Raw genomic sequence first — 12,644 nt, 5'->3', positions numbered from 1 at the left:
TCAATCAATCAATCAATTAATCAATCAATCAATCAATCAATCAATCAATTAATCCCCATTTGAAGTGCATAAATCAAGTATTGCTCTGGTGGTTTAGGATTGACAACATTTAGTCAAAAGTAAATAATTGTATCAGGTTAATCAACAGTGACTGAACCATCAGATTTTTAATGTCCAATGTTGGATATACATATAACACTTTTGCAATCTTCTAGATCTTTCGTACCCTTTCGTAAGAGTTCTCTCTTGAAGAGCACATACCAGCCTGTGTGTATTCATGCAGAAAATTGAGATAAGGACATTACTTGGAAAAACAAGCTGACACAACCTATAATGATGTTATTTTGAAATGCGTAATAAACACATTTCAGCCCAGAATAATGCTTGTTATATATTTTCAAAAACTGCTTATTACTTCTTATTCATTGTATATTCAGTGACAGATGTGCATTTATAATAATTTTACAACAACATCTACTGTTGCTCATACAGACAGAATTTTGAGTCAGAACTCTTTTATTAAATGAGATTTTGTGCACTGTTGATCATTTTAACATTTCATGATTATCATCATAATTTTTACCCTTAAAGATGCACTGAATTTACATTTCTAAACATATTCTGTAATTGTAAGATATTGATTTATAAGTTAAACGATGAATACAATATATAGTCATTCTATAGGCCTATAAAGTCAGAGTAAACATTTCTTAAAGAACACATTTCTTACATTTAGCTAATTAATATAACATTTTAATCATGAAATACAGAATTATGAATATGAAGTAAAATTATTAGAATTATCAGTAAATTACACCTTTTCTTTTTGTTTTTCTGTTTCAAAAGTGGCTTTTTCTTTGCAGTTCTCCCCATAAGACCTCCTGAGTCTTCTCTTTACTGTTGTACATGAAACTGGTGTTGAGCGTGTAGAATTCAATGAAGCCGTCAGCAGAGGACATGTGAGGCATCTATTTCTCAAACTAGAGACTCTGATGTACTTATCCTCTTGTTTAGTTGCACATCTGGTCTTCCACATCTCTTTCTGTCCTTGTTAGAGTCAGTTGTTCTTTGTCTCTGAAGACTGTAGTTACACCTTTGGATGACATCTTCAGTTTTTGGCTATTTCAATCATTGTATCGCTTCATTCCTCAAAACAATGATTGACGTCCAGCTGTGTTTGATTATAATGGCAAGTTATTTTCTAGTACCAAATAAGCAATTTAGCATGATTACTCAAGGATAAGATGTTGGAGTGATGGCTGCTGGAAATGGGTGTCTAGATTTGTTAAAAAAATATTTCTTTCAAATAGTGATGGTGCTGTTTTTACATCAATAATATCCTGATGATACATTGTGATCAGTTGAATGCCACTTTAGTGAATTAAAGCACCAATTTCTTTCCCCAAGAGCAAAGTCTGTACATTATTCCAAACTTTTGGTCGCCAGTGTAGGTTACTATAACCAGAGTTTTGCCAAAGTGTTAAAACATTCAATGCTGTGCGCAGGGGTGATTCAAGAGTCTTAGTGAGGTGTCATTTATGCAATTAATATTTAAATGACTGAAACTATAACTAAAAAGGTCCCATCAACTTTTGGCTCAGTTTCAGAAACTCTCATAGATCAGACGTTGCATGCTTTTTAAAAATACGAAATTTTAAAATAAGCTTTCTGTTTGCTCAATACGCATTGAGTACAATTGACAATTTTGACGTCTAATATTGATTCATCGGGTGATTTAAGTTGGTTTAGAAATAGCAGGCTGTAAATAGGCAAAACATATTATATATTTGACAAAGTTTGCAAAGTTCATTGCATCATATCTTGAAAAAACCTTAAGATTGCAAAATTCCTTGAGCACATCAATGCACTGTATATTACTTGTTGTTTTCAGAGTTATATATCTTAATATTTGGTACTTACAGTGTATATAAAAAGTCTACACACCCCTGTTAAAATGCCAGGTTTTTGTGATGTAAAAGAATGAGACAAAGATAAATCATGTCAGAACTTTTTCCACCTTTAATGCGACCTATAACGTGAACAATTCAATTGAAAAACAAACTGAAATCTTTGAGGGGGAAAAATAACCCTTAAACTAATACTTTGTTGAAGCACCTTTTGATTTTATTACAGCACTCAGTCTTTTTGGGTAGGAGTCTATTAGCATGGCAAGGACATCTCCTGTGCACAGCCCTCTTCAGATCACCCCACAGATGTTTAATTGGATTCAGGTCTGGGCCATTCCAAAACGTTAATCTTCTTCTGGTGAAGCCATGCTTTTGTGGATTTGGATGTGTGCTTTGGGTCGTTGTCGTGCTGAAAGGTGAACTTCCTCTTCATCTTCAGCTTTCTAACGGACGCCTGAAGGTTTTGTGCCAAAATTGCCTGGTATATGGAACTGTTCATAATTCCCTCCACCCTGACTAATGCTCCAGTTCCAGCTGAAGAAAAACAGCCCCAAAGCATGATGCTGCCACCACCATGCTTCACTGTGGGTATGGTGTTCTTTTGGCCAAACATACCTTTTGGAATTATGGCCAAAAAGTTCAACCTTGGTTTCATCAGACCATAACACATTTTCCCATGTGCTTTTGGGAGACTTGATGATTGTTTTTGCAAACTTCAGCTAGGCTTGGATGTTTTTCTTTGTAAGAAAAGGCTTCTGTCTTGCCACCCTACGCCATAGCCCATTCATATGAAGAATACGGGAGATTGTTGTTTACTTGCCAGAAATTCCTTCAGTTCCTTTAATGTTGCTGTAGGCCTCTTGGAGGGACGTCCAGTTCTATGTCTCTGTTGTGCATTATTTTCTCCACTTGATGATGATGACGGTCTTCACTGTGTTCCATGGTATATCTAATGCTTTGGAAATTATTTTGTACCCTTCTCCTGACTGATATCTTTCAACAATGAGATCCCTCTAATGCTCTAGAACCTGATATTTTAACAGGGGTGTGTAGACTTTTTATATCCACTGTACTGAATCTGGATGGACCAATATCACACCAAGACAGACATTTTGACCATTTAAACACATCTGCAGTCGCACGACACCAGCGCTCTACTTGCAGGCGCGCATATTCACTGGTCACTGAACTCGGTAACATTAATCTATATATATGTATTACTTAATATTGAAAATATATCTATAATTAGTAACTTGATACTGAAGCACCGGTTCTTCTGACACTGCTACAAAATACTACCACCTAAGATACTGTTAATCACTGATGCTTTTTCCAAGGGTGGGGAACCTAGAACAACCACTCTTAGCTCTGAAAAGATGAAGAATGGGAATAGAAAACAGACCTCAAATTTCATGAAGAATTAAAAGTACATAAGACGGTTTTGATAGAAATTAAATGAGTATATGACATCAAGTAGTTTACTAAGTGGTTGATAAACAACCCAATTCTTGTTAACCAAGAAGAAAGAGCATTTTCAGGAACAGTGATCTGGACGCAAGTGTCAAACTCTAACAACATTACACATTTTGTATTTGTAGGACAAACCAAGATAAAGAGTTAAGCAATTTAGATTATATTTATTTTACAGCAGTCCCTGGCTGTATAACATGTCTAACAAACATAGAAAATTAATCAAATGAAAGTGACATTTGATATCTTGACAAATTGTCTGTGAACTTTAACTTGATCCATTTTTCTCACTTGGTCTCGCCTTCTGTGTCGAAGTCCTGACAGAAAAATCAAACCAGTACAAATCTACATGACGGACAAGAGTATATACCAACTTAACAAACTGTTACACAGAAAATGTGGCTGAAAGTGAAAGAACATGGAATAACATCTTGAAACCAGATTATCAGGGAAGCTGCTCAGATGACAACGAACACAAAACAACTCTGATAACCAGAAGTATTTTCAATAAACATATTTTCCCAATAATACATTTCAGAAAACAGCCTCAATACACAGAAATCAACATGACTTACTCAGGGAGAATGCAAACACACTTCATTTTCCTTTGGTATACTAATAAAGGGAACTGTTCTGAGTAACGTGTTATTTGTTCCAGAAACAGAGCCAAAGAGAAAGGTGAAATGGTCTTCCTCTATTAGTGACAACTGACCTGTTTATACATTGATGGGTTTGCTTACTAAACTACACTATTCAAATTGTTTTCAATATATCATAACACGTATGTGTCACGCAGACAAATGTTTTAGCCTTATTTTGAAGATTTACACATTTAAATTTCATAACAAAAATCCATCAAATTGAATTGAGTAATATTTAACAAAGTGTAAAAAATAAAATACTTGGAAGATTTAATTTTTGTAAAAAAAAATTACACAATAAAATTTGATTAAATAATTGAAATGCATAAATCAAATAGGCTAAAGTATTTTTTCAGTGTTTGTTAAGTGCAGGGATTTAGCTTGAATTGGAGGATCAGTGCTATAACAGAATAGCTCCACCCAACTCTCTTCCAAAAATATTGGGCACCAGTAAAACATCTACCGTTATGTAATGAAAAATGTACAATTTATATGTTGCTTCCAAAAAATGTCATTTTTCCACAGAATTTTCAAGTTACAGTATTTGCCAGGAGGATATGCCGATGCTAAATTCCTGATACTTAAATGCAAAAATTTACCTTATAGCTTTAAAATGACTCATAATCTATTATAGGAATATAGATATGCTTTTACAACATAATAACAAATCACCGGTGTTTACATACTGTATATGTATCCCATTTGTGATCACATAAAAATTTAACAATGCTACAAAATGATCTGAAGATTGAGATAAAAAATGTGTCTGTTATAATATATTATATAGTAATATTGTTTCTCATTAGAACATGACACTGAAATGGCAGATAATACAACGCCTTCTTTACATCAGAGTCACCATTAGTAAAATACAAAGTATGAACACAATTTAGTTTCTTTTATATTATAATTTTGGATGGTTTGATGTTTCACAGCAGGTTTTAAGTCACTTCTCTGATGTCATCATCATGTCTTGTCTTCAGTCTCTTTGGCTTGATCACAGATTCTGTATCTTGTATTTTTTCTATAGTATGTTCAACATAATGTCGATGGTTCTGTAGCCACCCCTCAACTAGCGTCCTTCGACTTCTGGATCTTTTCCTCCTGAGAGAGCTCTGTAAATATGACAATGTACAGAGTAATCTTAGTCTTAAACTGAAGACAATTACAAATGTGATATTTAGTGTGTGAAATATAAATGTTTAAAGCAAGTCGCCCTATTCCAGTTCAATAACTCACCAAATGATTTAATGTCCAGCAAACTTTTTCGGACTCCAGATATCATAACATTTTCCCATCTGCTGAATTCTCTTTCCAGAAGTGTCTTAATGTGCTCAAGGACTGAAAGATTTGATTAGCACATTATCAATATTAACATAATGCAAAGGGTATCATCACAGCATCTGTGTAATTGTAAAATATTTCCAACAAAACAAAAATATCTCACTCATGTAACCTTGATTCCCCTTCTGTCACTCTCTCCACGTTGTGTCAGAGGAGCGACACTAGGGGTCTCTCTTGAGCGCCGATATTCACCTCTGAACTATGAAAAAAGGCCAATGAGAGTTGGCAACCAGTATTTGCATGTCCCGCCCCCGGACATACGGGTATTTAAGCGGCGCAAATACGGGAGTTCATTCAGAAAATTTCTTCGGAGCCGATGGTCGTGCATGCAGTCTGCTGCGAGATACACACCAAGTTCCTGTTTAATCCTCTGACGCTCTGCATGCTGTTGGATCTGACGGCGCATAACAGCGGCTTTCTCATTCGTGCACGGCTGTGCATTCTTGCCCCTGGGCGCTTCGACAGCGCAGACAACTCGAAAGAGTTATTCTAAAAGAGTGAATTTCGCTCTAAAGAGAAAAACACAGCGGCGTTGAACGTCCTTCTCAGGACGCGTCTTTTTAAAGACGATTTTCCGCCTCTGTGTAGTTTCTGGATGCGTTGATTCTCCCCACCTCTGACGGCCATAAAAACTGCCTTGCATTCCTGGGTTGCGATCACACGCAGGCAGCGTTTTTATAAATGGTCTATGTTTTCAGTACCATTCAGCACCATCCGCCTCTGCTTTCTCTTGTAGTGAGAGAGAGCCATTTCAGCCGCCCCCCGCGCCTCGCCTCCTTCCTACGGGATTGAGGCAGGCGCCGCGGGCGATGGAGAACGATCTGGGGAGAATAACGGGACGCTTTCGCCGGGTAAATCCCCTCGAAAACCTCCCGCCTCCCCCGGCACGCTTGCCTGCTTCCCCCGAGCTCGGGATTAGTGCGGTCCGCTTAACAGCCTACCGTCTGGTCCCTCGAGCTCCCCGGCATTGGATGATGACATCACCGCTGCATCGGAGAGCGTAACAGCGGCGTCGGATGCGGATAACTCGCCTGGGCCGCCACCTTCGGGTCTCCGCCCAGTCTGAGCCTGATGCAAGAAGGTCCGCTATGCTTCCCCAGGCTTAATTGGTTCCGCGGGCATGTGCACCGCTCACAGCCGGATTCCTTCCCGGACGTGCATGACGAGCTGAGCAAGCCCAGCTTCCTCGCTCCTCCGCTCTCGCTACCCTCGGTGGTAGAACGGTCCCAGACCGCTCCCCCCTGCACGCCATGGCCCCCTCCTGCAAGTCCACCGGGCCAGGGCACTTCAAAATCTGCACTTGGGTGGTCCTGTTCTTGACGTGCTGCAGGAACTGCACTCAAACAGGCGATGGCCACTCCGTGGTCCAGAAACGCAACGATGGACAGGCAGTACGGGAGGCAGACAAAGCACGCTTTCTCAAACGCCCCCGTCTCCCAGCTCCGTCCATTCGGCGACACCACTTGACGACTTCACCCAGCAGTCCTCAGTGGTGAAGAAACAGACGAAGGCTATTTTCAAGCAAAAAAGCATCCTGCCCTGCCGCAAACCTGCCGCCAGGGGCCATGCCCTGTCTGCTCGCCGAGGGCGTCCTCCTGCGGCTTTCAAGAAAGAAAGAAAGTGGTGCTCCGCCTCAACTAACAAGTGAGTGGGCCCAGCTCTCAGCCCCAGCGTTGAGCTCCCCGCAGAAGTTGGACGCCCATCGTCTCACGGACCCCCTTGAGGACCCAGAAGGCTCCCAGGCGCTCCTGAGATGACAGACCCAGAGACCGAGACGTTAGCTCCGGAGCTGGTAAGACCACTCCGTTCCCCGGTGGAGGGCCGGGAGGAGAATTTTTTGTTAAATTCTTTACACTCTATAGAGCTATTTCCTTGTTGTCTCTGGGGTCACCTGGCCCGCAAATGCCGTTCTCACGGCACTCTGCTTTCAGGCCTCAACAGTCCCGGCTCCATGGACGCGGTGTCCCCGCCTTCAGCCCCACGACTGTTCCCCGGCCGGCCGGTTCAGACGAGTCCAGAGGACGCCAGCATCAGACCTCCTCCTCAGTCACGAACCCGCCCCCTGCCGGATGCGCGGAGCAAGGTAAGTGCTTTGAGTTTATTCTCAGCACCAGAGCCTCGGGACGCCACGTTGCCTCCCGACGCCGCGTTACCTGTTCCGCACCGCTGCGAAGCCCCGCCGGGTACGTCCAAAAAACTCGTCCCCTTGGTGCCCCTAGCACGGAGTTTAGAGGCGTGGCTTTCACTGCCCAACCCGTCACGCTGGCTGCACCGGACCATTCGACTCGGTTACGCAATTCAGTTTGCCAGGTCTCCGCCCCCCTTCGTGGGCGTACATTTTTCCGCAGTACACGGCCAACATGCCCATTCCCTGCGCGAAGAAATCGCCTCCCTTCTATTAAAGGACGCGATAGAGCCTGTCCCTCCAACCGAAACGAAGAAGGGTTTCTACAGCCCTTACTTCGTTGTACCCAAGAAAGGCGGCGGCTTACGACCGATCTTGGACCTGCGAGTTTTCAATCGGACCTTGTCCAAACTCCCGTTCAAAATGCTCACCCAGAAACAAATTCTATCTGGCGTCCGGCATCTAGATTGGTTCGCAGCGGTAGACCTGAAGGACGCGTACTTCCACGTCTCAATTCGCCCTCGACATCGACCCTTCCTACGGTTCGCGTTCGACGGCCAGGCGTATCAGTACAAAGTCCTCCCCTTCGGCCTGTCTCTGTCCCCTCGCGTCTTCACGAAAGTCGCAGAGGCAGCTCTTGCCCCGCTCCGAGAAGCCGGCATACGCATACTCAATTACCTCGACGACTGGCTCATACTGGCCCACTCCCGAGAGTTACTATGCGCACACAGAGACCAGGTGCTCAGCCACCTCAGCCGTTTGGGGCTTCAGGTCAACTGGGAAAAGAGCAAGCTCTCCCCGGTCCAGAGCATCTCTTTTCTCGGTCTGGAGTTAGACTCAGTCTCAATGACAGCACGTCTCTCCAACGAGCGTGCTCAGTCAGTGCTGAAATGCCTCGCTTCCTTCAAGCCAGGCGCCGTGGTCCCGCTAAAACGTTTCCAACAGCTCCTGGGGCATATGGCATCCTCCGCGGCGGCCGCGCCGCTGGGGTTGATGCATATGAGACCACTTCAGCACTGGCTCCGGACTCGAGTCCCGAGACGAGCATGGCGCCGCGGCACGCACAACGTAAAAGTTACCTCTGCCTGCCGCCAAACCTTCAAACCCTGGACAGACCTCTGCTTTCTAAGGGCAGGAGTACCCTTGCAGCAGGTGTCCCGACGCGTTCTGGTCACAACCGACGCCTCCAAATTGGGTTGGGGCGCCGTGTGCAACGGGCGCGCAGCCGCAGGCCGGTGGAACCGAGGCCCGCTGCGCTGGCACATCAACTGCCTAGAGCTGCTGGCTGTTTTTCTGGCCCTGCAGAAGTTTCTCCCGTTAATTCGGAACAAACACGTCCTAGTCAGGACAGACAGCACCACGGTCGTAGCCTACATAAACCGCCAAGGCGGAGTACGCTCCCTCCACATGTCACAGCTCGCCCGTCGTCTCCTCCTTTGGAGTCAGCAGCGACTCAAGTCACTGCGCGCCACTCACATCCCCGGCAACCTCAATGTGATAGCGGACGCGCTGTCAAGACAAAGCTTGCCTGGCGGAGAGTGGAGGCTCCACCCCCAGTCGGTCCAGCTGATTTGGGACCGGTTCGGCAAGGCTCAGGTAGACCTGTTTGCCTCCCAAGAAACCTCCCACTGCCCGCTCTGGTATGCCCGGACAGAGGCTCCCCTCGGGGCAGACGCGTTGGCACACAGCTGGCCTGCGGGGCTGCGCAAGTACGCATTTCCCCCAGTGAGCCTTCTTGCACAGGTGCTATGCAAGGTCAGGGAGGACGAGGAGCAAGTCATTCTGGTAGCCCCTTACTGGCCCACCCGGACTTGGTTTTCGGACCTCACGCTCCTCACGACAGCCCCTCCCTGGCGAATTCCCCTGAGGAAGGACCTTCTTTCTCAGGGACGGGGCACGCTCTGGCACCCGCACCCAGACCTCTGGAACCTCCACGTCTGGCCCTTGGACGGGATGCGGAAGATCTAGCCGGCCTACCATCGACCGTCATAGATACAATCAATCAAGCCAGAGCCCCCTCTACCAGGCATCTTTACGCTCTAAAGTGGCGTCTGTTCGCGGACTGGTGTTCTTCCCGAGCCGAAGACCCGCAGAAGTGCGCAGTTAGGTCAGTGCTCGTGTTTCTTCAGGAGAGGCTGGAGAGGAGGCTGTCCCCCTCCACCCTCAAGGTGTATGTCGCCGCTATCGCGGCCCACCACGACACGGTAGACGGCAAGTCTCTTGGTAAGCACGACTTAATCGTCAGGTTCCTAAAAGGTGCCCTCCCGGCCTAACCTGTTCCCCTCCTGGGATCTCTCGGTCGTCCTTACGGGACTCCAGAGACCCCCCTTCGAGCCGCTTGACTCAGTTGGACTCAGGGCCCTCTCTCTCAAGACCGCCCTGCTGATCGCGCTCGCTTCCATCAAGAGGGTCGGGGACCTGCATGCGTTCTCTGTTAGCGACGCTTGCCTGGAGTTCGGTCCGGCAGACACTTTCGTGATCCTAAGACCGCGACCGGGCTACGTGCCCAAGGTTCCTACCACACCCTTCAGGGATCAGGTGGTGAACCTGCAAGCGCTGCCCCGGGAGGAGGCAGACCCAGCCCTTTCACTGCTGTGTCCAGTACGTGCTTTGCGTATTTATCTGGACCGCACACAGAGCACCAGACGCTCTGAGCAGCTCTTCGTCTGCTTTGGGGGACAGCAGAAAGGGAACGCTGTCTCCAAGCAGAGACTCGCCCACTGGGTTGTCGACGCCATTTCCCTGGCTTATCACACCCAGGCCGTGCCCCCCCCTTGCGGGTCCGAGCCCACTCCACCAGGAGTGTTGCGTCCTCATGGGCACTGGCTAGGGGCACTGCCCTAGCAGACATTTGTAGAGCAGCGGGCTGGGCAACACCTAACACTTTTGCAAGATTCTACAATCTCCGAGTTGAGTCAGTATCGTCCCGTGTTTTCTCAGGTACCGAGCCCGTAGAACTCGGTAGCACGCCCACGATCTGACCGGGTGAATCGCTTGCACCTAGCGCCCTTCCCCCTAACCAGGGGAAACAGTGCGCCTTCATTCCCAGGAGATCCCAGGTTTGGGACACTGGTTGATTCCTCCCTAGCCCTCGTGGGTCACAGTTCAGCGGAGGAACTCGCCGACCCAAGCCACTGCGGGTACCGCAAGCTACCCTGTACTGGTATAGGTGCTCCACAGGTAAGGCCTCCTTCGGACTCCCCCTGTGTGTAACACCACGGTTCTGTCCCCTCTGGCGAGCGGACTCCCGTGTTTCCCTTAGGCAGTCACGGCTGCCACGGTTGCCGTGCTGTATGTTCCCCCCTCTATGAGGCTGGATCCACCACCACATCAACTTTTCCACATAGGCCCTAAGTCAGGCCTCTGATGGTTTTGCCACTTAAACTTGCCTCCCCTCTCGGGTAGGCGTGGCCTCCGCAGGGTCTTCTCCACCCTGAATAAGGGCTAAGATGCCCTTCCCTCAATGCGTGTAAGGGCCCCGGCCTTAGTTGCTCTATGCGAGAAACATAGAGAGAAAAGAGGCCCGGCCAGGCTTGGCCCGTTCCCAGGTTGGCGGCCAGCACCTTGTTCCCCCCTCCAGGGTAACAATAAGGAATCCTGATGGCTTAAATGGGGCATTGGGGAAGGGTACGTGCAGCCTGATACAGTTGGTTGTCCTGCACGTAAGAATACCTGCTCGCTCCTGTATCAGCAGTTCACGTACACGGCTCAGCGCATGGCACTTTTATAAGTGGACCCCTAGTGTCGCTTCTCTGACACAACGTGGAGAGAGCGACAGAAGGGGAACATCTAGGTTACTTATGTAACCTCCGTTCCCCGATGGAGGGAACGAGACGTTGTGTCTCCCCTGCCACGTCGCTGAGCCGAGCCACTGTTGTGGCCGGACCATTTCCGGCTCCTCAGAAAAATCCTGAATGAACTCCTGTATTTGCACTGCTTAAATACCCATATGTCCGGGGGCGGGACATGCAAATACTGGTTGCCAACTCTCATTGGCCTTTTTTCATAGTTCAGAGGTGAATATCGGCGCTCAAGAGAGACCCCTAGTGTCGCTTCTCTGACACAACGTCTCGTTTCCTCCATCGGGGAACGGAGGTTACATACATAACCTAGACGTTCTCTGAAAGGAGGGATGAGACACTGCATCAGAAGTTGACGCTTTGGGAGCACCCTTCAGTGGGGTGTTGAATTTGAAACCCTATACTATAGTGCCAGTTTGATTGGCATGTGAACCATGGTGCTCCACCTATGCTAACATCATCGTAAGCATAGAAGCCAGAGCCCAGTGTCACACCATCAGACTTTTCTGACTAAAGCATGAACAGTGTAACGCTCAGCCCCATAACAGTGAAATCAGTAACTGCACACAGCAACACAGAGTCTCGTTCCTTCCTTTCAGGGATCCAAGAATATGTGTGTAACCTAGACGTTCCCTTTCAAGAAGGTAAATTTGACACTGCGTGAGGAGCTGATGCTATGGGATCTGTATACCATAATGATGTAGCACTGATGTGCATTGGATTCTAGCCATTAAAGGGCAGTCAAACGCATTGCTGTAGCTACCCCTTCATACTGAAAATAATAAACCAACTGCTCAGTGCCAAGACAGAGACACTAGCAATGACAGCAATGTCCCAACAAATTTTCCTGGTTAGCAGGATAGAGGGGTGCACAGCAGTGGGAATCTAACACCAGCACTAGCCAATTGGTCAGTGATCAACCTTCTTCCTCTGTAAAGATATGAGAAGAGAGGGACGATACTGTACATGCAGGTTATTAAACCTGGCAAAGGTATTAGGGAAGCCCAAGACATGTCTCCTAATGTTAAGCCCTTTGCTCATGCCTAGGAGGAGGCCATACTCCTGGTAGAAATACATTTTATTCCCATGGGGCCAATGTTCCCTCTAATTTTTTTTCAGAGAGTTTATGTTATTGAGAAGTTGTTTAAGAAATGTTATGTTGTTGAACCTTTAAGAAATCTGTTTGAGCACCTTGAGTTAAGAAGCCACAGAGGATGATTGCATGAAATGTGTGAGAGGGCAGAAAATAAACAATCTACTTTGTTGTGTCATCTTCTTTGTGCATGACACAAGTCATTTTTCCAACAATTGTTTACAGACAGATTGTTTCATTTCTTCTTGACTATATCACAATTCC

At 46.4% G+C, this 12,644-nt stretch overlaps 1 protein-coding gene across 5 annotated transcripts in view; it reads right to left on the bottom strand.

Annotated features, from left to right (window-relative positions):
* LOC127625919 (GTPase IMAP family member 8-like) overlaps positions 1–12,644 on the bottom strand; it is an 83,393-nt gene that overhangs the window by 57,617 nt on the left and 13,132 nt on the right. The window lies entirely within an intron of this gene.

Source organism: Xyrauchen texanus, chromosome 32 (genome assembly GCF_025860055.1).
Source record: "Xyrauchen texanus isolate HMW12.3.18 chromosome 32, RBS_HiC_50CHRs, whole genome shotgun sequence".
Lineage (NCBI taxonomy): Eukaryota > Metazoa > Chordata > Actinopteri > Cypriniformes > Catostomidae > Xyrauchen > Xyrauchen texanus.
This window is presented reverse-complemented; position numbering and strand designations above follow the sequence as displayed.